This window comes from Ranitomeya imitator, chromosome 2 (genome assembly GCF_032444005.1).
Source record: "Ranitomeya imitator isolate aRanImi1 chromosome 2, aRanImi1.pri, whole genome shotgun sequence".
In the NCBI taxonomy this organism is placed as follows: domain Eukaryota; kingdom Metazoa; phylum Chordata; class Amphibia; order Anura; family Dendrobatidae; genus Ranitomeya; species Ranitomeya imitator.
Genome location: NC_091283.1, coordinates 539,950,627 through 539,977,068, shown reverse-complemented (window position 1 = coordinate 539,977,068; position 26,442 = coordinate 539,950,627). Strand labels below are relative to the sequence as shown.

Below are 26,442 nucleotides of genomic sequence, written 5' to 3'. Positions count from 1 at the left end.
GTAATTTTGACCACTTTTCCTTTTAAAAAAAAAATGTAAAAAATGTATTGCTTGGAAATTCGGAGACATGCTGTCAGTAGTTTATAAAATAAATGAAAAATTTACATTTTACTCAAAACTATACCTATAAAGCAAAAAATCAGATAGACTGAACATTTTACAGTGGTCTCTTAATTTTTGCCAGAGCTGTATTTATTTGTAAGAAATAAGTTTGTATTCATTGAAATCCCTGCTTATTGTGGGCTCAGCAGTCAAGGAGGTGGTCTTAATTAGTGATCGACAGCCTAGCCTGCGTGTTTAACCCCTTAACTTCCAAGGACGGATATATCCGACATTGGACCCCTCCCCCTGTTTAGTGTGAGCTCCGGCGATGAACCCGCACCTTTTACGGCGATCTGATCAGCTGTCATGTGCCCCTAACAGCCCCGGGAGGAATTGTGATCTACCCATGGCTGTTAACTTGTTAAATGCTGCTGTCAAACTCTGACAGCGGCTTTTAACATGCACACGCAGGAAGCACATCACTAATCCCGCCCATCAGCGCCCGTGTCACATGACAACCCGGGGTCTGCAGGAGACCCCTGTGGCAGTCATATGGATAGTTATGAGCACCTCCCAGTTTGAACAAACAAAAAAACAGAAATGGAGTACAGTCCCATTATCAATAGCTGAAGTATTCATGCATGGTTGCTTGCTTTGAACAATAATTTTTTCTAAGGAGACACTTCGGGCCGCTCGGAACCTAACACAACAGCATTGAGGAGGCATCTGGAGGAAAAGCGGCTGGGACTGGTGGCAGCAAGCCTCCAGGTCGGACCTTTATCTGTATACAGAATCAAACTACAAGTTTTTTTTTAAATCTGTGGCTGCTCTACTGCATCTTACTGAAGATAAGAGTTTGGCTGTGTGGGTAAAATTTGTAAGCTGCTAATGTAGGAGCATTGTGCCCCATGCTCTTTGGGTGAAATTTGGAAGCTGCTTCTGAGTGGGGACTCGGCCCCATGCTCTGTGGGTGAATTATATTATAAGATTCTGTAGGGGTACTGTGTGCCATGCTCTGTGAGCGACATTTGTAAGCTGCTTTTGTGGGGGTACTCTGCCCCATACTCTGTGTGTAAAAATTTTAACTGGACTAGCAAGTAACGAACCTCAGTCTCTGTGACTGTTATTCATTTACTTCTTATTTAACCATGATTGCTATGTTGACAGAACCCCTTTAAGTCATTTTCCTATTCACATTTCTTTGCATGGCATTTGTCCTGCTCTTATCGCTATTTAGCTTCCTTTTGCAGCCCCCATAGTCCTGTCTATGACCATTTTACAACCATTTTAAAGCATCATTAACTTCAATTGACTTCGGGTCCGGGGTCAAGTTCGGACCCTAACCAAACTTTTTTACTGTATGTTCGTCAAACCCTGGTGAACCCAAACATCTGCGTGTTTTCTCATCTCTATTTATCATATCTCTTATATCATTCTTGTATGATTTTTGCAATGTGACAGTGCGCATTATCCTTCTGAGATATGATATTGCCATTCGGCAACACTGTTTCCCTGAAGTGGTGTACATGGTTTACAACATCAATGCCAGATCCCACCCTTCCTTCTCTGCTTTGCTTTTTAATAATAGTGGATCCTGGACCAACCCTTCCCCTCCATGAGTCACATGAGATCAGGTATTCTAATTCTCACCTTCTCATAGTAAGAATCTTCAGCAGTAGAAAGGGGTCAATATGGGTAGTCTAGCCAATCTGTGCCCATGCACCCCATACACAACAGGCTGCAATGCACTATCATAGCTAGCATTAACTTTTTTTTTAGCAATGTGTGCTACAATAGCTAACCACTGCATAATAGGAACACCATACATGACTTGCCATTTTGGAGATGCCCTGGCTCATCTATCAAAATTTGGCCTTTTTCAAAATTGCTCAGATCATTCTTTTTGCCCTTTTTTTCCTGCTTCTGAAAATGAGTGCTCAACTGTTTCATAATACAGGGTGGGCCATGTATGTGGATACACCTAAATAAAATGGGAATGGTTGGTGATATAAACTTCCTGTTTGTGGCACATTAGTATATGGGAGGGGAAAACTATTCAAGATGGGTGGTGACCATGGCAGCCATTTTGAAGTTGAACATTTTGGATCCAACTTTATTTTTTCCAAAAGAGGGTCATGTGACATGAGACTTATTGAGAATTTTACAAGAAAAACAATGGTGTGTTTGGTTTTAATGTAACTTTATTCTTTCATAATTTATTTACAAGTTTCTCTTTGTTTACAGCCGTTTACAGAGGTTAACAAGTGAGGAGCGGATAGAAATTGTGTTGTTGTCTGGTGAACACAGTACCCAGGTCATTGCAGCAGATTTAAATGCAAGACACCCTACGCAAGAAAACAAAAATTGGAACAGAACCATCAGTTTACACAGAACATTATGTTCAGTGATGAGGCAAACTTTTTTTGTGTGGGCCATTTATATGGATACAGCTAAATAACATGGGAATGGTGACAGTTTTCTTGTGTAGGGTTTCTTGCTTTGAAATCTGCTGCAATGACCCGGGTACTGCGTTCACCAGACATCAACATGATTTCTATCCGCTCCTCACGTGTTAACCTTTGCGACAAGTCAATGGCTATAAACAAAGAGGAACTTGTTAACCCATTACTTGCCGAATTTAATTTTTTACAAGTACGGATTTTTCAGAAAAGGGCATCCCAATATTCAATTAAAAATGACAATGACATGATTTCCTATTTTGAAAACATTCACTTTACAAACACAACACAAAAACTTGGACCTAATTATAAAAATTATAAAATCTTAGTTGCTAGAAGCTAAAGATTAGGCGTCCCAAAAAACGGACATTGGTAGATAATGGGTTAATAACTCATGAAAGAATAAAGTTATATTAAAACCAAGCACACCATTGTTTTTTTTCTGAAATTCTCAATAAGATTGATGTGTCACATGACCCTCTTCCAATTGGAAAAAATAAAGTTGGATCCAAAATGGCTGACTCCAAAATGGCTGCCATGGTCCCCACCCATCTTGAAAAGTTTTCCCCCTCCCATATACTAATGTGCCACAAACAGGATGTTGATATCACCAACCATTCCCATTTTATTTAGGTGAATCCATATACATGACCCACCCTGTATATCCATTGACAGTGGGCATTGTAGATAAATAAAGGGATTGCCCAAGATTTATATATTAATAATCAATAGGTTGGTCATCAATATCAAATTGGTAGGGATCCAATACCTGGCAACTCTATGATCAGCTGGATGAGAACAGTGCACACAGCAGGAACGTGCAGAACACTGTATAATGGCCATATTCAGGTACAGCTGTTCTGCTCCCATTCAGTTGAAAAGTGGCTGGGCTTTACCTAAGAAGGGCCACTAAACAGTGTACAGAGATGTGGGGTTCTGAGAGTGCACATCTGACCACCACAGGGACTAAACACAGCTCATCATTGAGGGTGCTTGATGTTGTATATTCATGAACTACCCTCATGAATAGGTCATCAATACATAGTATAAGTCCTGGAAAACCCTTTAATGTTATTAACTTCACCTGTCAATGGTCAACAATTTTGTATTTATGCCTGATTATTGTGATGTATAACAGTTTCAGAGCAGTGTTTCAGGTCTTTTGACAAAAACCTTAAATGTCATCATTTTGCCTGAGGATAGACTTTACGTTACCAAAATAAAATCCAGCTGTATCCAGTTATTAGATTATACGGCTGTTATACAATATGGCATTAAGTATAGCTCAATCGACAATACAAATACAGGTGCATTCAGAAAGGAAAATCCATCAAACCTCACCGCACTATATGGCTATAGGCTTAAAGAAACACGAAACGTTGGAAATTCACAACCCTAGCAATTTCTCCCATGGAGGCACATTTCAGGCAAACCTATAAAGACTGCAACTCTGTCCTTTCATTTTTCTTCTAAAGCAACATCTTGTTCAATGTGTGAAGTTTAGAGAGCAGGAATCTCGGTCAAACTCAGCTATGCTTTCAGGCTCATGTGAAAATAAAAGCTACAAGAAATATGTGAACAATTTTTGGATATGTGTTTAAGCAGATTATCTATTCCTACTCTCCTGCCCACATACCTACCTTTGGCTGCTTTACAACTGACAGCAACAATGCCCCAAACTGTGTGCAACAGGAGCCCAGGCATGATAAGATTGCTGCTTAGTGACCCCCTGTCAACATTGACGGTCTACCAGCCAAAAAATGGAAGTAGGCAAAGGAAATGATTTTGTTTCAGTATTAGCATGAATCCAACTCGCTGACAAAGATGTGACAAAGTCTGTTAAGGGTGTTATATGAGGTTCCCATGTGGGGTTTTCCTTTCCGTTCTGTACCACGTTACAATAATGTAAGTGGCACCTGCCCTAGAACCAAATCAAAGGGGTGTATCAACCACAAGGTAGAAAAGGGTTAATATTAACCTGATTTATTGTTTGGGAGGACCATAATTTACCAATGATGGTGGCGTCACCCTGATGTATGATAACCATTAATTAGATTGTGAATAATGGGAATGATTTAACATAAAGAAACATTATTCTCCCATTTAATACCCCACCATCCAATGTAGGCTCTGGTCATCCCCGGCTGCAGGCAATCATTGGCCTAAATCGCAATTTCTGCATGTAGAGCATAAGAGTTCTAAAGCCATTGACTAGCTCCAGCACTCACAAGGATAGACGGCATATGGTTATACATAAAGAAGAGACTGATTGGGGGCATAAAAGTGGTGGGGGATTAAATATGTGAATAATGATTGATTTTTATATTTCAAAGGATTACATATGCCAAATTCAAACGTCTGTGCATGGACTGTGATGTAAAGACTAGCAGTAGATATCCTACAGCCTAAAACTTAGCAGACTCAGGCTAGGTGCAGAAGAACGTATATTCTCTCAACTGAGAGAATTGGGTCAATTATGCAAATCACACTCTGATCAAACTCTAGACAGACTTTGATCAAAATGTGATCTGATTCTCTTGGGTGAGAAGAAGATGGAAAAAAAATCACTATCTTCTTCATAGTGTCAGTCCATGGAAATTGGACTGCACTCAGATATAATCCCAGTCCAGTCCGGTGTTTCCCACTCCCTTACAATCTTGCATTACCAAGTGCCAAAAATTGGACATGTAAATGGCCCCAAATAACAATATTAGTCCGAGTGCTATCCATCAAAATGACAATGGATAGCACTCGTCCAATTATTACAGTCGTCTTCTCTGTGCAAGCTCACATACACATATATGAGGTTGTTGAGAGTGAGTCAGTAGGCTCACTTTAGTCCGTATATCATGATCTATATGGAGTTAATGTTTCACAGATGTCTGAATTTGGCCTTATACAATAAGATTAACAAAAGACAAAAATTCATGTAGCTGAACAAAGGGCTGGGTGAGAATAAAGAGAAGGAGTATAAGTCCAACCCTAATGCATGAACCCAGAGTCAGACTGGCCCACCGGAGAACCAGAGGATTCACCAGAAAACCACAGGACCGGCAGCTGCCTAGGGCCCCCATTGCTCCAGGGGGCCCCAGCCAGTGGTGTGTCGCTAATAGCGGCACAACACGCAGCTGCTATGGGGCCCAGTGCCAGAGAAGCAGCAACAGGTGACAAGAGGCAGAAGCCGGCTGCTGTGGCTAAAGCCTGTCCCCGCTGCTAAAGAGAAATGAATATTCATTCTTCCCCATGCCCCCATGGGCGTGAAAAAGAGTGAATATTCATCTCACTTTAATACCATGCAGTGTTAGCCACAAGCTGCGACTAACACTGCCTGCTATCAGGGCCAGCAGACCAGGGCCCCCGCTCCCCCAGGGGCCCTCAGCCCATGTGGCCTCTATGGGGCCCATAAGTCAGGGGGGCCTGGTGCCAGCTGTTTGCCAAGGAAGAATGGGCAAGAATTTCAGTTTCTCGATGTACAAAACTGATAGAGACATACCTCAAGTGACTTGCAGCTGTAATCGCAGAAAAGGCGGTACAACAAAGTATTAAGTTAAAGGGGCCAAATAATATTGCACGCCCCACGTTTCAGTTTTTGAATTTCCACAAAAATTTAAAATAACCAATACATTTCGTTCAACTTCACAATTGTGTTCCACTTGTTGTTGATTCTTCACCAAAAATTTACATTTGGTATCTTTATGTTTGAAGCATGATATGTGGGAAAAGGTTGAAAAGTTCCAAGGGGGCCGAATACTATCGCGAGGCACTATAAGAGGCTGCTGAAATTACACCCTGACACTGTCAACCAGCTCAACACTGATGCGCCTCTATAACTGAAAACCGTAGGCCGTAGGGAGGAACTAAGTTCATTTCCTCCTGTTAGCGGGGCCGTCAGTGCGGCGGCCGCATGCATTTAGAATATTATTAACCAGCAGATTAACTCCATATCTGCAGGAAAATAGAGTTTTGGGACATGAGAGGTTTCCTTTGTTAGATTCAGGGTTTCGTTCAGGGTGCATGTGAAAAAGCAAATAGTGAATGGCTTTGTGTTTGCAACAAAAACGTGGATCAGTTGTATTGATAGGCATAAGCAGGCATTATTTCGCTTCTTGAAAGTCTGAACAGGGAAGTCAGCAGGGAAATTAAAAAAAACAATTTGAATTTTGTAGCTGATAGCTTATACATTACTATTCTATATTTGAAGACAATGGCCACTGTACTAAACTTATAGGAAAGTGATTGTCCCTGTTTGAGGCTGGAGCTAAACAACAAAAGTGCCTCCTTAGTGCTACAGATGAGCCTCACAACATATGCATATATCTAAGAAAAACAACCAACTTAATAACTTACATAGCCTGCATAAGATAGAAATTGCAGCATTACATTCATTTTCTATCTCTGTGCTTTGTAGCTTTCCTATTTCTAATAGTGTCTGTGAAGTACTCAGCGTCTTACCGACACAAGACCCTGTTTTATTTTGAAAAGGATGTTCCCATTTATCTGAGTGACACGGAAAGGATGTTTGAAATAGAAAATAATAGTTACATCCTCTGTGTGCCAGACTAAATGATACAGACATCCTTCCTACACTGTCATATAATGCTGACTTCTGCCTTCTCTGCTCACAGGAGACATGTCATCAGATTTGCTTAAAAGGGTAAGGGCGCAGAGTGATGGGCATAGTGAGAGACAATGTTATAAGAACGCAGCAAACATTTTCTCACATTTCCCTCCTGTAGTTTGAGCAAACCAATAAACACTACTTCTTGTAAAGTTCGGTATAATTTTGCGTGTATTGTAAATACCTTATTACCAGGGAAGATTAAGGCTACATTCACACTAGCGTTTTTTTAAAATCCGTCACAATGCATCGTTTTGCAGAAAAAACGCATCCTGCAAAAGTGCTTGCAGGATGCGTTTTTTCCCCATAGACTTCTATTGACGACACATTTGCGACGGATTGCCACACTTCGCATCCGTCTTGCGACGGATGCGTCGTGCTTTGGCGGACCGTCGGGAGAAAAAAACTCTACATGTAACGTTTTTTTCTCCTGACGGACCGCTTTTTCCGACCGCGCATGCGCGGCCGGAACTCCGCCCCACCTCCCCGCACCTTACAATGGGGCAGCGGATGCGCCGGAAAAATGCATCCGCTGCACCCATTGTGCAATGCAGCAAACGCTAGCGTCGGAATCTCTCCCCGACGCATTGCGACGGGGAGATTCCGACGCTAGTGTGAAAGAAGCCTAAGATGTAATTCATCCCGCAGCTGCCATGCTGGCACAACTTAGTATCTGTATTATGACAGCAACACCTTGTGACAGCTAAATTAAACCCTATAATGAAAAATACAGCAGTTACATGAAACATAGGAAACAATAGACTGCTCTTGTCCATTGACTTCTATTGTAGAGTTTTTTAGACACGTTCTAAGATCTGTGCAGAGATCATCGTGCACAGAGGGAGAGGAGGTAAGCTGTGACACATCCTAATTGTGAATGTTGGATGCTGTACCTGTTGTAATAATGTCTGTGATAATGAAAACATTGTTTCATATCTGAAACAGAAAAGTTAGCATTAGAATATGAGATTATTGACTTATTGAGATTCTTTTTAATACAGACACTGACAAACTTTGAAAAAAAGCTTCAAAATTCAGAAAAATATATTTAATTTATACTGGATTGAAGCAAAAAGTTATTTTCTGGTGACCCACTCCCTTTTACGACTCAGGAGTTTTAAGTTTTTGCGCTTTTGTTTTTTCCTCTTCTTCTTCCAAGAGCAATTACTTTTTTTTATTATTCCTTCAACATAATCATATGTGGTCTGTTTTTGTGTTTTGATCACTTTTTATTTTGGGGGGAGCAATGTGTTGAGCGAAAAAATTGCAATTTTCTTGTCTCGATTTTATTTTCAATGTTTGACGTATGGTTTCAATATATTTATATGTTGATAGACTGAAATTTTTGGGACACGATAATAACAGAAATGTTTTTTATTTCTATACTTTTTCATGGGGAAAAAGTCGAGTAATTAGAATTTTTATGTTTTACTTTCTGAATTTTATTTATTTACATTTTACTTTCTATTTTAGTTCTATTGGGGGCTTGATCCTGCAGTCACAGGGAAATTGTGCTTCTCCAAAGGAGCACAGCATCGGTTCCCTTCTATCACATTGCAAAGCACTGAAGGAAACTGGTGACCGCGCTGGCACTGATGCCATTTAATTGCCACTATCAGAAATTAGCAGAAACATTTAAATAGTTAAACTACAGCGATTAGAAAAAACTCCAGTCGCTGGAGTTACAGACAGCAGCTGACTATGTAAAACAGTTCAGTGTCTGATTGATATGAAGCAGTCTCAGCTCCTGAGACTGCATCATACATTCCTTATCGAATTATGACGAATATATACAAAGGTGAAAATAAGTGTTTGATACACTGCCGATTTTGCAAGTTTTTGGACCTGCAAAGAATGGAGAGGTCTGTAATTTTTAGCGTAGGTACACTTCAACTGTGAGAGACAGAATCTAAAAATAAAAAAAACAGAAAATCACATTGTATGATGTTTAAATAATTAAACTGCATTTTATTGCATGAAATAAGTATATGATCACCTACCAACCAGCAAGAATTCTGGCTCTCACTGACATGTTAGTTTTTCTTTAAGAAGCCCTCCTACTCTGCACTCATTACCTGTTTTATTTGCATCTGTTTGAACTCCTTACCTGTATAAAAGACACCTGTCCACACACTCAATTAATCACACTCCAACCTCTCCTCCATGGCCAAGAGCAAATAAGGGAAAAAATTGAAGACCTGCACAAGGCTGGGATGGGCTACAGGACAATAGGCAAGCAGATTGACAAATGTTGGTGCAATTATCAAGTTGACTATCAGTCTTCCTCGGTCTGAGGCTCCATGCATGATCTCGCCTCGTAGGGTAAGGATGATTCTGAGAAAGGTCAGGAATCAGCTTAAAACTACATGGGAGGACCTGGTCAATGACCTGAAGAGAGCTGGGGCAAAGTCTCAAACATTACTGTTAGTAACACACTACTCCACTATGGATTAAAATCCTGCAGGGCACGCAAGGTCCCCATTCTCAAGCCAGCACATGTCCAGGCCCATATGAAGTTTGCCAATGGCTATATGGATGATCTAGTGGAGACATGAGAGAAGGTCATGTGGTCAGATAAGACCAAAATAGAAGTTTTTGATATCAACTTCACTGGCCATGTTTGGAGGCAAGAAGAGGATGAGTACAACCTCAAGAACACCGTGAAGCATGGTGGGGGAATGTTCACATTTTGGGGATACTTTTCTGCAAAGGGGAAAGGACAGCTGCACTGTATTAAATGGAGGATGGATGGGGTCATGTATTGTGAGATTTTGGTCAACAACCTCCTTGCCTTAGTAAGAGCTTTGAAGATGGGTCATGGCTGGGTCTTCCCGCATGACAATGACCCTAAACATACAGCCAGGGCAACTAAGGAGTAGCTTCGTAAGAAGCATTTTAAGGTCCTGGAGTGGCCTAGCCAGTCTCCAGACCAGAACCCAAAAGAAAATCTTTGGAGGGAGCTGAAACTCAATGTTGCCCAATGGCAGCCCTGAAACCTAGAGGATCTGGTGAAATGTGTATGGAAGAGTGGGCCAACATCCCTTCTGCAGTTGTGAGGTGGCCTGGGTGATAGTCATGGCGAGGTGCTGCTAAGCTCCCAGACCCTGGCACCCTGCAAAGAAAACAATTTCCCATCTAATGTGTGGTGTGGGAGTATTTCATAAAACTCAAGTTTGCAGATCCTGCTGATCCCATAGTCCCTTCTCCAGACGATAACACACACTCAATCTATAACGGGGTTGTCTGGAGCCAGAAGACCGCAGCATCTGATTGCTCCTACTCCGGCACTGAGAAGAAGCACTTCTCCTTCATCTTAAATGTTATTATTTATTTCTTCTGGCAGAACAGGGTTTAATCGGCCATGTTGGAAATCCCTGTGTTCACAGCTGAGCTCAGTTAGCCAGTCCCTTCCCCTTTATAATTTGGGCTCTGTTACAAATCCTTGTCAGCGCAAGCTTTATTGCTGCATGGCTAACAGAGGGAGAGGAGTTTGTATGCGAAGGAGAGTTGAAGGAGTTATTAGTAACTGTTGCTTGGTTTGCATGCATGGTAATTCCTTATCCTTCTCTGTTTTGGTTTATTCTCCTACCTTCACACCCTGGTGCATTCCTTTGTTATATGTAAGTGAATATTTGTCTGGAGTTTTCTGTCAACCCTTGATTGTGTTCCCTTGTTTGTCGGGTTGGTGTACTACGGTGCACATTAGCGCCCCCTCTTCCCTGGCTGGGGGAAGAGAACAGATGGAGGGCTAACTCAGGAGATAAGGCAAGGGCAGCGGCCCTGGCATTTTTGCCATCTGAAGTATCCCGGGGAGCAGGGCGAGTTAGGGCACCATATAGTGTTAGGGACAGGGAACGAGGCCCTGGTCTCAAGTCACCCGACAGCTGTGTCGTGACACAATCCATGGGAGTTTCAGTACAGCACAAGTTCATATTTTCAGCCTGAGCTTTCCCTCTCAATGCTGCCTCCTATAGCCTCTGAGATGCTCTTCCTGGCTCTGCAGTCACATTCTCAGCCTGAGCCTTACTTCTCAATGCTATCTCCTCTAGCCTGTAGGATGCTCTTCCTGGCTCAGCAGCCCCATATTCTGTCTGAGGTTTCCTAATGAATGCTAGCTCCTCTAGCCTGTGAGATGCTCTTCCTAGCTCTGCAGTCCCATTTTCCACCTGAGCTTTCCCTCTCAATGCTGGCTTCTCTAGCCTCCGAGATGCTCTTCTTGGCTCTGCAGTCCCATATTCAGCCTGAGCCTTCCTTCTCAATGCTATCTCCTCTAGCCTGTGAGATGCTCTTTCTTGCTCAGCGGTTCCATATTCTGTCTGAGGTTTCCTTCTGAATGCTGGCTCCTGTAGCCTCTGCGATGCTCTTCCAGGCTCTGCAGTCCAATTTTCCACCTGAGCTTTCCTACTCAATGCTGGCTCCTCTAGCCTCTGAGATGTTTTTCCTGGCTCAGCGGTCCTATATTCTGTCTGAGCTTTCCTTCCCAATGCTGGCTCCTCTAGCCTCTGAGATGTTTTTCCTGGCTCAGCGGTCCTATATTCTGTCTGAGCTTTGCTTGTCAATGCTGGCTCCTCTAGCCTCTGAGAAGCTCTTCCTGGCTCTGCAGTCCCATTGTCTGCCTGAGCTTTCCTTCTCAATGCTGGCTCCTTTGGCCTCAGAGATGCTCGTCTTGGCTCTGTGGCCCCATACTCAGCCTGAGCTTTCCCTCTCAATGCTATCTCCTCTAGCCTGTGAGATGCTCTTCCTGGCTCAGCGGTCCCATATTCTGTCTGAAGTTTTCTTCTCAATGCTGGCTCCTCTAGCCTCTGGCACGCTCGTCCTGGATCTGGGGTCCCCATATTCCTGGGAACACTTTCTCATACTGGTTCCCACTCTGGCTCCCCTTCACTGGGAGATGAAAAAGGTTTTTCTGTCCTGATTCGAGCCATAGGCCCCAGATTTCCTAAGGGATTCCGATGTACTAAGTGGCGTCCGACTGCATTCTGCTTTTCCCAAACATTCTGTGCCTTTCTGTACTGTGTGGCCCTCTGGCCTGTTCTGCCTTCTTCTAAATCCAGCTCTCCAGCACTTTCTAAGGCTATGTGCACAAGTTGCAGATTTGACTGTGGAATTTCCTGTGCAGTCTCTGCATTTCATGGCAGAAAACGCAGGTCAGAATCTGCGCCTTTTTTTGGTATGCGCACACGTTGCAGATTTTGTGCAGATTTCTTCCTTTTTTTACCCCTGCAGATTTCTATTATGGAATGGGTGCAGAAACGCATCAGATCTGCACAAAGAATTGACATGGTCCTTTTTCGAATCTGCTGCGTTTTCCGTTTTTTCTGCACCATTAGCACTTTTTTTTGCCATTGATTTACATTGTACTCTAAATCACTTGCAGATCTGCAGCGTTTCTGAGTGGAAAAAAACACTGCAGATCTGCAGGAAATCTGCAACGTGTGCACATACCCTTACTGCTCCCACTGACTGACTGAGAATCAGGAAATCTCCACTAGAAAAACTCCCTCATTCTTACCCCTCCCAACTTGGAAATCCCCTACTTTAACTATTCTTATATTGACACCCTAGTTTCCTGACTCTATTGTGCCCCACTATACTAAACCCAATCCTATCCTAAGTTATAGCTACCCTCTTATCTTATCCTTTATATCTTTCCCTAATCTTGTAACAATATCAAAACACATAAAATTATATGTAAAACCCTTATACAAATATACCAACCACATTATTATTGGTAAGGTACACATAAGCATCATTTACATTACCACACATTAATTGCATGCATATGAACATTAGGGGGAGATGCTTCTGTCACACTCTTACACAGTGTGTGCAAACCTGGTCAAGAACTACAGAAAAAGACTGACCTGTAATTGCACACAAAAGTTTCTGTGCCAAATATTAAAGGGAACCTGTCACCCCCAAAATCGAGCTTGAGCTAAGCCCACCAGCATCAGGGGCTTATCTACAGCATTCTGGAATGCTGTAGATAAGCCCCCAATGTATCCTAAAAGATAAGAAAAAGAGGTTAGATTATACTCACCCAGGGGCGGTCCCGGTCCGGTCCGATGGGTGTCGCGGTCCGGTCCGGCGCCTCCCATCTTCATCAGATCATGTCCTCTTCTGGTCTTCAGGCTGCGGCGCAGGCGTACTTTGTCTTCCCTGTTGACGGCAGAGCAAAGTATTGCAGTGCACAGGCGCTGGGCCTCTCTGACCTTTCCCGGCACCTGCGCGCTGCAGTACTTTGCTCTGCCCTCAACAGGGCAGACAAAGTACGCCTGCGCCGGAGACGCAGCATGAAGACCAGAAGAGGAGGCCCCTGACCGGACCGCGATGCCCACCGGATCAGACCGCCTGCCCAGGTGAGTATAATCTAACCTCTTTTTCTCATCTTTTAGGATACATTGGGGGCTTATCTACAGCATTACAGAATGCTGTAGATAAGCCCCTGATGTCGGTGGGTTTAGCAGGATTGTGTACAGTAACCTACACAGTCTCAGGTCGGTGCTGTTATACTGATTAAAATGATACCTTGGTTGATAAAGTCCATCTTGAGGTTGTTGTTTAGTTTTTATTTTCAGCTTTTTGTTAATGATATGCTCGTGCTCCTATTTTAAATCTACTTCTGTGCATGGATAAAAAACTGCCATAGAACTGCACATGTGAGGTTTCTTGCACATCATTCTATTTTTCATCTAAACAGGTCCCAATTCTGATTCAATTTCTCAATAAATCTTTATAATGGTGGTAGTACCATACACTAAATAGACAGACTTAGTCCATTGCTAAGACAACCCCTTCCCAATCTTTCAAACTGGATGTTTGCCCCAGTTAAAATAAAAACACACTCATCTGGCTGCTCACTTACTCTTGAATACATATATGTGTGAAGGTGGGGGCAGTGATGCCTGAGATGATTGGGTACAGAGCTCACGTGACATATCAACCTTATAACCTCATCCCTAACCTTTCCACGGTCTTCATCCCAACCCTAACACACCTCTTCAACCTCTCACTCACAACAGGTGTCTTTCCCTCATCCTTCAAGCATTCCAAGATCACACCCATCCTCAAAAAGCCCTCCCTCGACCCATCCTCTGTGTCTAGCTATCGCCCAATATCTCTTCTCCCTTATGCCTCCAAATTGCTGGAGCAACACGTCCATCTTGAACTGTCCTCCCACTTCTCCTCCTGCTCCCTCTTTGATCGGTTACAATCAGGCTTCCGTTCCCATCACTCAACTGAAACTGCCCTAACTAAAGTCACCAATGACCTACTAACTGCCAGGAGCAAGCGACACTACTCTGTCCTCCTTCTCCTGGACTTGTCTTCTGCCTTTGACACTGTAGACCACTCCCTTTTGCTACAAATCCTCTCATCCCTTGGCATCACAGACTTGGCCCTTTCCTGGATCTCGTCATATCTGACAGACCGAACATTCAGTGTCTCCCTCCCCCACACCACCTCCTCACTTCGCCCCTTGTCAGTCGGTGTTCCTCAAGGCTCTGTTCTAGGACCCCTACTCTTCTCCATCTACACTTTCGGCCTGGGACAGCTCATAGAATCCCACGGTATGCAGTACCATCTCTACGCTGACGACACGCAGATCTACCTCTCCGGACCTGACCTCTCCTCCTTGCTTACCAAAATCCCGCACTGTCTGTCTGCCATTTCAGCCTTCTTTTCTGCTCGCTTTCTACAACTGAACATGGACAAAACAGAATTCATCATCTTTCCCCCATCTCACTCTACCCCTCCACCAGACCTATCCATCAATGTCAATGGCTGCTCACTATCCCCAGTCACACACGCCCGGTGCCTCGGGGTGATCCTCGACTCTGCCCTCTCTTTCAAGCCACATATCCAAGCCCTTGCCTCCTCCTGTCGTCTCAAACTCAAAAATATTTCCCGGATCCGTGCTTTCCTTGACCGCAACACTGCAAAAACGCTAGTGCATGCCCTTATCATCTCCCGCCTCGACTACTGCAACCTCCTACTCTCTCGACTCCCCTCTAGCACTCTGGCACCACTCCAATCCATCCTACACTCTGCTGCCCGACTAATCCACCTGTCCCCCCGCTATTCCCCAGCCTCTCCCCTGTGTCAAGCCCTTCACTGGCTTCCTATCGCCCAGAGACTCCAGTTCAAAACCCTCACACTGACATACAAAGCCATCCACAACCTGTCTCCTCCATACATCTGTGACATGGTCTCCCGGTACCTACCTACACGCGACCTCCGATCCTCCCAAGACCTCCTTCTCTACTCCCCTCTCATCTCTTCTTCCCATAACCGCATCCAAGACTTCTCCCGTGCTTCCCCCATACTCTGGAACTCTCTACCCCAACACATCAGACTTGCGCCTACCATAGAAACCTTCAAAAAGAACCTGAAGACTCATCTCTTCCGACAAGCCTACAGCCTGCAGTGATCCTCAACCTACTGAACAGCCGTACAGCCAGCTCTTCCCTCTCCTAGTGTATCCTCACCCACCCCCTGCAGACTGTGAGCCCTCGCGGGCAGGGTCCTCCCTCCGTATGTACTCGTGTGCCTTGTTATCTGCTCATGTTTAATGTATTTGTCTATACTTGCCCCGTATTCACATGTAAAGCGCCATGGAATAAATGGCGCTATAAAAATGTATAATAATAATAATAAATGTGAGCCACAGGAACGTGAGTGCTAATACCTCTGGAACAGCACCAGAATGGGAAGTGAGTATAAGTGTTTTTATTGTAATGGGGGAGGGGGGCAATCAATAATAAAGTGCTTAGTGCATATTATCTCTAACTTAGTGGGTAACAGCCAAGGGTGCTAACAACTATCTGGCAGGATAAGACATATAAGTTTAGCGCATTAGTCCTCTCAACATGTTTCACCACTTCTACAGTGTCATCAGGGGATGGGACAGTGGCTTGGCCTATTAAGTTAGAGATACTAAGCATTGAGAAATTTATTATAGATAAATTGAGGCAGATTGGGGACATAATTTTGTATACCCTAAAGCATTTTTATATAGCAATAAATCAATAAAAGTTAAATTTTAAGGCTTTATGGTGAGGGTTTTTTGAGGTTCTCCCCAATTTGTTAACAATTGATGTATACCTCCAAAGGCTTTTTCTTTTTCCTCAAATGTTCAGTTTGCTGTCTGTCTACATGCTTCCATGGATGTGGAGCCCTTGGACGGTGTCTATGAACACCAGTCCCCTGCAGCTCCCACAGATCAGTTGGGCACCCCACCGCTGCCATCAAGTGTGGAGACACATGGATCAGTAGGTGCTCGGGTCCACTGGCCTGGCTATCTTTAGAAAGACTGCATGGACCAGGACTCAACCCACAGAATGCCTGCACACCTTTCCTTTAGGCAGAATGCTACTCAGACAACATAGGATGTGTGTTACACACTACGGTAGTAATTTATTGGATCACCAACAGTCAACAACATTTAGTACACTCCCAGCAAATACACAAGAGGATGCAAATAACAGAAGCTTACCCTTCAGCTGGCTCACTGGGAATTAGAACATCTATGACTTCGGGCCTTCCAGGGTCAACTACCTCAACCAATGCAACCCTGATTTTGGTGTGCACCCACAGAGAAGAGGTAGCATCAAAATTTGGAATCTTACAGAGTACATTGAGGTATGTGACCAGGTGACCTTAATGTCTCAACTTGGGCTCTCTAAATGTCTTTGAGGGTTCTTTGATGGTCAATGTAGCAGATCTGTATTCCTCCAGTTTGTGCCATGGTTCCTTGGTTGCTGTCCTGTAGAGTCTCTCACTGGAGAAGGAGGAGAAGGAATGAGGTCCCTTTTATACCCACAGCTGGCATTTGAAGCATTATCCACAGGTTTGGGGAAAGGTGGGAGGAGGTAATTCTCTCATTGTTCAATTGTTTAATTAATCTGCGTCTTTGTCCTCCAAGGATAGTAGAATAATAAACTGCAGGGGCTGATACAATAGTTAATCAGCAGCCATACAACATACATCAATTTTTCAATTAACCTGTGTCTTTGTCCTCCAAGGTTATTTAGAACAATAAATTGTAGGGGCATATACAATAGATAATCAGCAGGCCTTTAAAAAAGAACAACTAGACAATATACAAGAGTCAAAGTGACTTTGATCTTAAAATAATGTACACATATATTTATTTTTTTGCCAATGTAACCATATTTAACAAACAAGAAGAAAAGAAATGGAAAACTGACGCAGTCTCTCTTGTTGAAATTCCTTTAATCCATCTTGGATAATATCAACATCTCAATAAAGTGCATGGTGCCGTGTGTAGGAGACAGGGGAGAGAGCAGGTGAACAAGCCTGACGGATGACAGCCGCTTCCCGCTATTGCTGTGCTTTATTGAGATGTTCATATTATCCAAGATGGATTAAAGGAATTTCAACAAGACCGGGTGAGTGCTCCATTTCTTTTTTTCTTGTTTGTGCAATATACCATTACTCTATGTAAAGGCACCACCCAGAAGAGGTCTTTAATACTATAAGTGTAAGGTATCACTTGAAGTGAAAAAAGCACAGTCATCAGCTGATATATTTGTTGCCTAATCTTCCAAGTGGATAAACATATTTAAATCTGTCCTATTTTTCAAAGATGCCCATCCCAGCTATATGTACCCTCCAGGTGCAATTGGAACAGTCCTTTAGTTCCAGTGACCCTGGTCGATCCTACGCAGTGAAGTCTCTCTGTCAGCTGGCATCCTGCCAGGATAGCTATGCTGTGTCTAGCACCTTGTCTAGCAGGATGGACTGTATATAGATGGAACAAAAAGGAGAGATATGAAGCAGGATGGGTCGTACAAAAGGACTGAGATGAGATATAGACTGGAATATGGGGAAAAATACACAAAGCATCCTCCAAGAGATACTTTATATTGGGCTTAATCTGTATATTAACAATACGTATGTATTTCCTGTGCTTTGTGAAAAATAATGTGACTCTGGAAAAAACCTTAAATAATAAGTGCTATGTGCTAAGTACAATGTTGATTCTGAACAAATGAGAAGTGCAAAGGGAAATTTACTTTCCCAAACTGAACATGTAATTGCAAACATATGAAGTGTGTCGGAGAAACATATTTGCAAATGTTGCAATAAAGTCAAAGAAGATGTTTCATTTCAGATATATTTTATCCTTAAAGACTTTCCTTTCGTCAGTACTTGTGGCAGCACCAGAAAAAAGCCTTTGAGGAGGTCCTCATCTGCTCCATCAGCTGAACAATATGTCAAAATCCAAACTTCAAAACAAAACTTTATCACAAGCTGGACTTCATTCATACTCTTTCTTGCAAATATGAAAACAAATGTGGTCTGGGGAAACAGTAAAAAGAGAGTTTTCCCCAGAGGTAAAATTTCATCTGTAGTTCTAAACATTAGTGTCATTACTCCTGGGTGTGTTCAATGGTGACATTGCCAGGCTCGTTTCTCCACTGCCAGGAGAACATCCCACCCAGCATAACTGAAAAGATAGTATTCAGGAGCCAATTAGAGTCTGTCCACAATTGTTGTCTTGGAACTAATGCTGAAAATAATAATAGAAAAGGATCTGCAGCTGTTTCGTCTGCTAAAGACAAGGAAAAGGAGCCTATGTCACTATTGACTTATGACTCCCATTTTAAGCACTTTTAACAGATCCCCACAATATAACATAATTGCCTACTATGTATGACTCCCCAATTCTGAATCCAGAATTGGCCAGCAGTCAATTGCTGGCCAAGTATGCAGTATTTAATTCTGTTACAAACATAGGTCCAGAATTATCATAGTGATTATTCTGGCTGAAATCGCTTTGAAAAGTCTCAAAATGCTTTAGCAATTTGGAGTTGCACAAAAATATTGCAACTTTTTCACTCAGCTACACCAACATGAATGGAGCAGGGATGGGACAGGGAAAAATGGGGCGTGACATCGCAGCGTGTCCAATTCATGACAAACTGCAGCATGTCTTATACCACAAATCTTATGCCAGTTACTGACTGACATGAGATATGTGGCGAGGTGTACAATTTTCAGACGTGCTTGATTCATTTAGAGGTGTGCATAAATTAATGAATCAGATGCCTTTGAATTTGCTTGATCAATCTGGGCCATGGACTTTAAATGAAAATGATGCATACATGGCCACATCACTGTTGGACTGTATGCAGAATGAAACTGCTGAAAGTTGGCACATGAGGGTCACCGGTCCCAAGCTTTCCCAATAGCTAAGGGTCCCAGGGGAAGAAAAATCTTTTTGTTCTGTATGAATTATTGTAGAAAAAAATAGCCCTCACAGAATGCAAAGCATACAAATAAGAATATTAATGAGTCATTATAATATAAATTGTGCAAAATATCTAAGAAAGCATTTTAAGAAGAGATGTTTAAAAAACATATGTACAAAGCTGCAGATCAAGAAATTCTATTAAGAGACAGATCTCTTTAAACCTTAAGGACCAGAGGTATTTCCGTTTTTGCCTTTCCATTTTTTGTTCCCCTTCTTTCCAGAGCCAAAGCGTTGTTATTTTTCTGTAAACATGGCCATGTGAGGGCTTTTTTTTGTGGGACGAGTTGTACTTTTGAACGGTATCATTGATTTCACAATATCGTGTACTGGAAATTGGGGGGAAAAATTCAAAGTGCGGTAAAATTACAAAAAAGTGTAATTCCACAATTGTTTTTTTAATTTTTTTACCATGTTCACTAAATGCTAATACTGACGTGCCATTATGATTCTCCAGGTCATTACGAGTTCGAAGATATCAAATATGTATAGATTATTTTTTCTGTACGTGGTGAAAAAAATCCAAAGTTTGTAAAAAAAAAAATCGCCATATTCTGAGACCTGTAGCATCTCCATTTTTCAAGATCTCGGGTTGGGTGAGGGCTTATTTTTTGTATGCTGAGCTGATGTTTTTATTGATACCATTTTTGGTGTAGATACAATCTTTTGATCGACCATTATTGCATTTTATTGCAATCTTGTAGTAACCAAATCAGTTGTCATGAGTTGGAAGGGGTGAGGGTTCATCTCCGGAGCCTGCACCAAAAGCTAGAGGCGTCCAATGTCAGATATATCCATCATTGGATGTTAAGGGGTTACCGTAATTAGAATCATTTATCAAAGATCATCACAGCATTGTTCTTCAGTTGCGGTTAATTAAAGCATGTTCTCACTTGTTTTGCCAAAAAATGCCATGTAATGCTAGTGAAACACCTTTCTACAAGCTTGTTGATGGTTATAGGAAGTGATCGATTGCAGTTATTTATTCCAAAGATTGTGAAACCAAACATTAAGTTGAGTGTGCCAACTATTTTGTATAGCCCATGTTTGAGTCTTTGTGTGAAATTTTGTCCAATTTGCCTTTTTTTCTCTGTTGTTTTGAATTCCAATACACACAATGGAAATAACCATGTTCATAACAAACCATGTGTAATTGCAATAATTTTCTGGGAGAAATACTTCATTTCCGGGAACAATTCCCAGGGTGCCAACACTTTTGGCCATGACCGTATATACAGCTCTGGCACAAATTAAGAGACCACCACATCAAAACCCTGTCATGGGCAGCCCAATCTCCAGATCTGAACCCCATTGAAAACCTCTGGAATGTAATCAAGAGGATGATGGATAGTCACAAGCCATCAAACAAAGAAGAACTGCTTACATTTTTGTGCCAGAAGCAGTGTGAAAGACTGGTGGAAAGCAAGCCAAGAGACATGAAAGCTGTGATTAGAAATCATGGTTATTCCACCAAATATTGATTTCTGAACTCTTTGTGAGTTAAAACATTAGTATTGTTGTTTTTAAATGATTATGAACTTATTTTCTTTGCATTATTTGAGGTCTGAAAGCCCTGTTTTTTTTTCTAATTTTGACCATTTTTCCTTGTCAGAAAAAAAATACAAAAATTATTGCTTGGAAATTCGGAGACATGTTGTCAGAAGTTTATACAATAAAATAACAATTTACATTTTACTCAAAAATATACCTATAAAGAGAAAAATTAGACAAGCTGAACACTTTACAGTGGTCTCTTAATTTTTGCCAGAGCTATATATATATATATATATATATATATATATATATATACATATATATATATATATATATATATATATATATATATATGTAAGCCTCACACTAAATTAGAATATCATCAAAAAGTTATTTTATTTCAGTTCTTTAATACAAAAAGTGAATCTCCTGTATTATATACAAATCAATAGCATACATGGTCCGTCTTGGTTACTATATCATTTGCTAGTTATGTCAGCCATACCAACCAAGGCAGACCTGGACCTCAAGTGGACAACTGCATATACATATATCAAACAAACAGAGCACCAAAAACGCAGTCAGAAAACGTCCCGTTAATGCAAATATGAAAAAACTTTATTATGTAAAAAAGTCATTACAAACAGAGTGATCTATTTCAAGTGTTTATTTCTGTTCATGTTGATGATTATGGCTTACAGCCAATGAAAACCCAGAAGTCATTATCTCTGTAAATTAGAATACTTTATAAACACCAAATTGAAAAATTATCTTAAAATCCGAAATGTTGACCTACTGAAATGTAGAAATGTATGTTCAGTAAATGCACTCAATACTTGGTCGGGGCTCCTTTTGCATCAATTACTGCATCAATGTAGCATGGCGGCAATCAGCCTGTGGCACGCTAAGGTGTTATGGAAGCCCAGGTTGCTTTGATAGCAGCCTTCACCTTGTCTGCATTGTTCGGTCTGGTGTCTCTCATCTTCCTCTTGACAATACCCCATAGACTCTCTATGGAGTTCAGGTCAGGCAAGTTTACTGGCCAATCAAGCACAGTGCTAGTGTTGTTTGTAAACCAGATATTGGTACTTTTGGCAGTGTGGACAGGTGCCAATTCCTGCTGGAGAATGAAATTTCCATCTTCAAAAAGCTTGTCGGCAGAGGGAAGCATGAAGTGCTCTACAATTTCCTCGTAGATGGCTGCGCTGACTTTGGTCTTGATAAGTGGACCTACACCAACAGATGACATGGCTCCCTAAACCATCACCGATTGTGGAAACCTTACACTAGACCTCCAGCAGCTTGGCTTGTGTGCCTCTCCACTCTTCCTCCAGACTCTGGGACCTTGATTTCCAAACGAAATGCAAAATTTACTTTAATCTGAAAACAACATCTTGGACCACTGAGCAACAGTCCAGTTCTTTTTCTCCTTGGCCCAGGTAAGATACTTCAGGCGTTGTCTATTAGTCATGAGTGGCTTGACACAAAGAATGCAACACTTGTAGCCCATGTCCTGGATACATATGTGTGTGGTGGCTCTTGAAGCAATGACTCCAGCAGCAGCCCACTCCTTGTGAAATTCCCCAAAATTTTTGAATGACCTTTTTTTAACAATTCTTTCAAGGTTGTGGTTATCCCAGTTGCTTGTGCACCTTTTTCTTCCACACCTTTTCCCTTCCACCCAACCTTCCATTAATATGCTTAGATACAGCTTCTTTAGCAATGCCATTTTGTGGCTTACCCTCCTTGTGTAGTCTGTCAATAGCTGCCTTCTGGACATCTATCAAGTCAGCAGTCTTCTCCACGATTATGGAGCCATCTGAAACAGACTAACAGACCTTCTTAAATGCTTAGGAAGCACCTGCAGGTGTTTTTTGATGATTATTCTAATTTACTGAGATAATGACTTTGGGTTTTCATTGGCTGTAAGCCATAATCATCAATATTAACAGAAATAAACACTTGTAATAGATCATTCTGTTTGTAATGACTCTCTATAATATATGAGATTCAAGTTTTGTATTTAAAAACTGAAATAAATTACCTCTTTGATGATATTCTAATTTAGTGAGAGGCACTTGTGTATGTATGTATATATACATAGATATATATATATACTGTATATATATATATATATATATATATTATATATAATATATATATATCTATATCTATATATATAATTGTCTAAGGGTTTTTCCGTCTGTCTGTCTTTCTGTCTGTCTGTCTGTCTTTCTGTCTGTCTGTCTGTCCTGGAAATCCCGCGTCTCTGATTGGCGGCCTCGACCAATCAGCAACGGGCACAGCGACGATGATGTCATAAAGGACGTAGACATCCCGAATCTCTGATTGGTCAAGGCCGCCAGGCCTCGACCAATCAGCAACGGGCACAGCGACGATGATGTCATAAAGGACGTAGACATCTCACGTTTCTGATTCAGCGACGGGCACAGTATCGACGTAGATGTCATAATGGTTGCCATGGCGACGATGATGTCATAAAGGTTGCCTCGACCAATCAGCGACGGGCAGTCTGCCGGGAAATCTGGAATCTTCATTGTCCATATACTACGGGGACATGCATATTCTAGAATACCCGATGCGTTAGAATCGGGCCACAATCTAGTATATATATATATATATATATATATATATATATATACATATATATCCTAGGGGACAATATTTACCTTCCAGAAATATCATAGTTTCCTCTATCACACTTTCACCTCCAAATGACAGAGTTACATCTTCATCCTGAAATTTTAGTCCATTCTGTTTCATTTAATTCTACCCCTCCTGGAGGGTAGTTTAGTAATTACTCAGTTGCTACCATGCACTCATTTCCTAACATTTCAACAGTTTAACTGCTCATTAATAACTCATCACTTAGCTGTTTCATACTTACTTCAATTAAGCCAGCTATGGGTTCAACAGCTGGCTGTGCGACCTGTGTGGTTAGGGGGTTGAGCAAAATGAAATGTTATAACATGCAAATCTGTTGCCGCACTTGGATGTTCTATTGTGCAGATGTTTTCTAAAGGCAGCGTAGTTTACAAAGCAGATGTCATACCATTTATCTTTTAAAAAGAATGGCAGGTCAGGCGTGCTGACTTTTGCAGAATCCTATGAATGGTTTATGTTTTAAGAGTATTGGTGAGTTGAAGGATTTATGCAATCAGTGCATCTCCACGCTCAGCTATTCCTAAGCTACAGAAATGCCTAAGTGAGAAGTAAATTGGAGCCAAAGTGGTCAAAGGCTGCAACTAAAGAGCATCTCCAGTGATCCACTTACAAAAGTCTTAAAATATGCATCTCTGTGTATAAAATTTAAGTTTATATTCAGAAGACTTAAAGTGGTTGTCCATTTTTTCTTTATTTTAACATATGTGTTGGGGACATTTGTGTATGTTTACTCTTATATAAGTAAGACAGGTTCTTAAACACATGCAGATAAATGTGTGACAGCTGCCAATCATCAAAATAAAGTAAAAAACCCACTATAAACAGAAAGAGCTAGGGTTAGGGGTAGGGATCCTAACCCTACCCCTAACCCTAAATGGATCCTAACCCTAACCCTACCAGTACCCCTAACCCTACCCTAACCCTACCCCTAAAGGGATCCTAACCCTAACCCTACCTCTACCCCTAACCCTACCCCTAACCCTACCCTTAAAGGGATTAGGGTTAGGGTTAGGGGTAGGGTTAGGATCCCTTTATCAATTTTATGGTGTGGGGTGGTTTATCAGTGTGTTTTTTTTTAAACGCATGCGTTTTTAACGCATGTGGTTAAAAACGCATGCGTTTACATAGACAGCAATGCATTTTTTTGCCGCAAAAAAACGCCGCTAAAAATACTACATGTTGAATTTCTGCAACACAACGCATGCAGAAAAAATGCATGCGTTGCAAAAACGCGTCAAAACGCATACAAAAAAACGCATGCTTTTTTAATGTTAAATATAGGGGGAAAACGCATGCTTTTTTTGCGTTTTTTACCGCAAAAAAAAAACGCAAATGTGAAACCACCCATACTTATACAGTATAATAGTAAGTGTCACAAAATCACGCCCCAAAAACTTTTGTTAAAATAAAGATAAAGTGGTCAATGCCTTTAAATCACTGCAACTCTTTACTCTCTCCAGAGAAAGAGCCCTAAATTCCTTGAATATGGACTCTAGTAGAGATAAGCGAACTCTGTTACTTCACAGATTTATTACAGAAAGAGAACGCCGTGCCCTGTTAACCTCACAGGAGATCACAGCTACCTAATAGAGCCTACAGTGGTCCGGTGGAGCCGGAATTGTAATGCTATACGCCAGCCCTGAATCCACATACACAAAAACTCCTCACCGGAGGTGCAGGTATTCTAGGGGCTTATTTCAGCCAAACCCTGACCACATATAACCATGACCACACTGGCGCTGAGCCCATAACATAGGTTTGATACTAGGCCATGCGGCCATGCAAACCTTTTATAGTTTTAGCACTCACGGACCTTCCTAGTTGTCCAACAGGAAGCTCTTCAGGACCTGCGCATGTGACCCCTGACCTCCCATGGGACGTCGTCCCGTGGGCATGCCCAATATGGGAAAAGCAGGAATTAGTCCCAGAAAGATCTGCTCGCTGCTGATCAGCGCTGGCTACAAAGGCAGAGCCTGCAAGAACAGTAGTAAACAGTTGCCCAGTATCAGCCTGAGTCAGACACTGGGACCGACGTCTTTGCTGAGCAGGCTCCACTGCGGCTGGAGAGGAATGGGAGACCGCAGCGGAGATGGCTCAAGATTCCCCCTGTGCAGGGGCGGTAACTCAACATCTACAGACTAGAGTTGAGCGACTTTTACTTTTTTAGGATCGAGTCGGGTTTCGCGAAACCCGACTTTGTGTGAAATTTGGGTGAAATGTGTGACTTCGGGTGAAATCGGCCGATTTTTTCGAAAAGTCGGGGGCCGACCAAAACACGAAACCCAATGCAAGTCAATGGGGAATCAAAGTTGGCAGTGAGTGGAGGACAGGAAAACACCTACGGTGCCCATTTTAATGCCAAAAACATCAATTCTTATTTCTTAAGCTTGTCAATCTTAATTTACTTTATAATAATAGTTAGGCATTGAAAACAGGGGGTCATTTGGCTAAAGTTGTGGGGGGGTAGGGCTGGCTCAAGATTTTCATGGGCCCAGGAAACGCGGAAGAAATACGTCACGGCGGTGGAGCAGGGAGAGGTAAGTATTTCAACTTTGCAAGTACTGTGATCCTGAGAAAGCAGGGGGGGGCCCACTCAGCACTTGGCACTGGCACAGGGCCCCTCATAGTACGGCGATGTGTTTGACGGCAGGTGGCACCTCCCACTGCCAGAGTCACTTTTGCGTGCTAAGAGGGGCCCTGTGCCAGTGACGTCGCCAATGAGTACGCCCCCCCACCTGATGAAGGAACCTACACTTTTATCTGCACCTTCCTCTTTATCCCCATAAAAGGTGGTATAGTATGCGGGAAGGGGAACCTGACTTTCAGCAGGGTCAGATTCAGGCTGTGTAGAGTGCAAGGGGAATGTAGTA

General features: G+C 42.1%; 1 protein-coding gene across 2 annotated transcripts in view; it reads left to right on the top strand.

Annotated features, from left to right (window-relative positions):
• RAMP2 (receptor activity modifying protein 2) overlaps positions 1-26,442 on the top strand; it is a 120,575-nt gene that overhangs the window by 38,120 nt on the left and 56,013 nt on the right. The window lies entirely within an intron of this gene.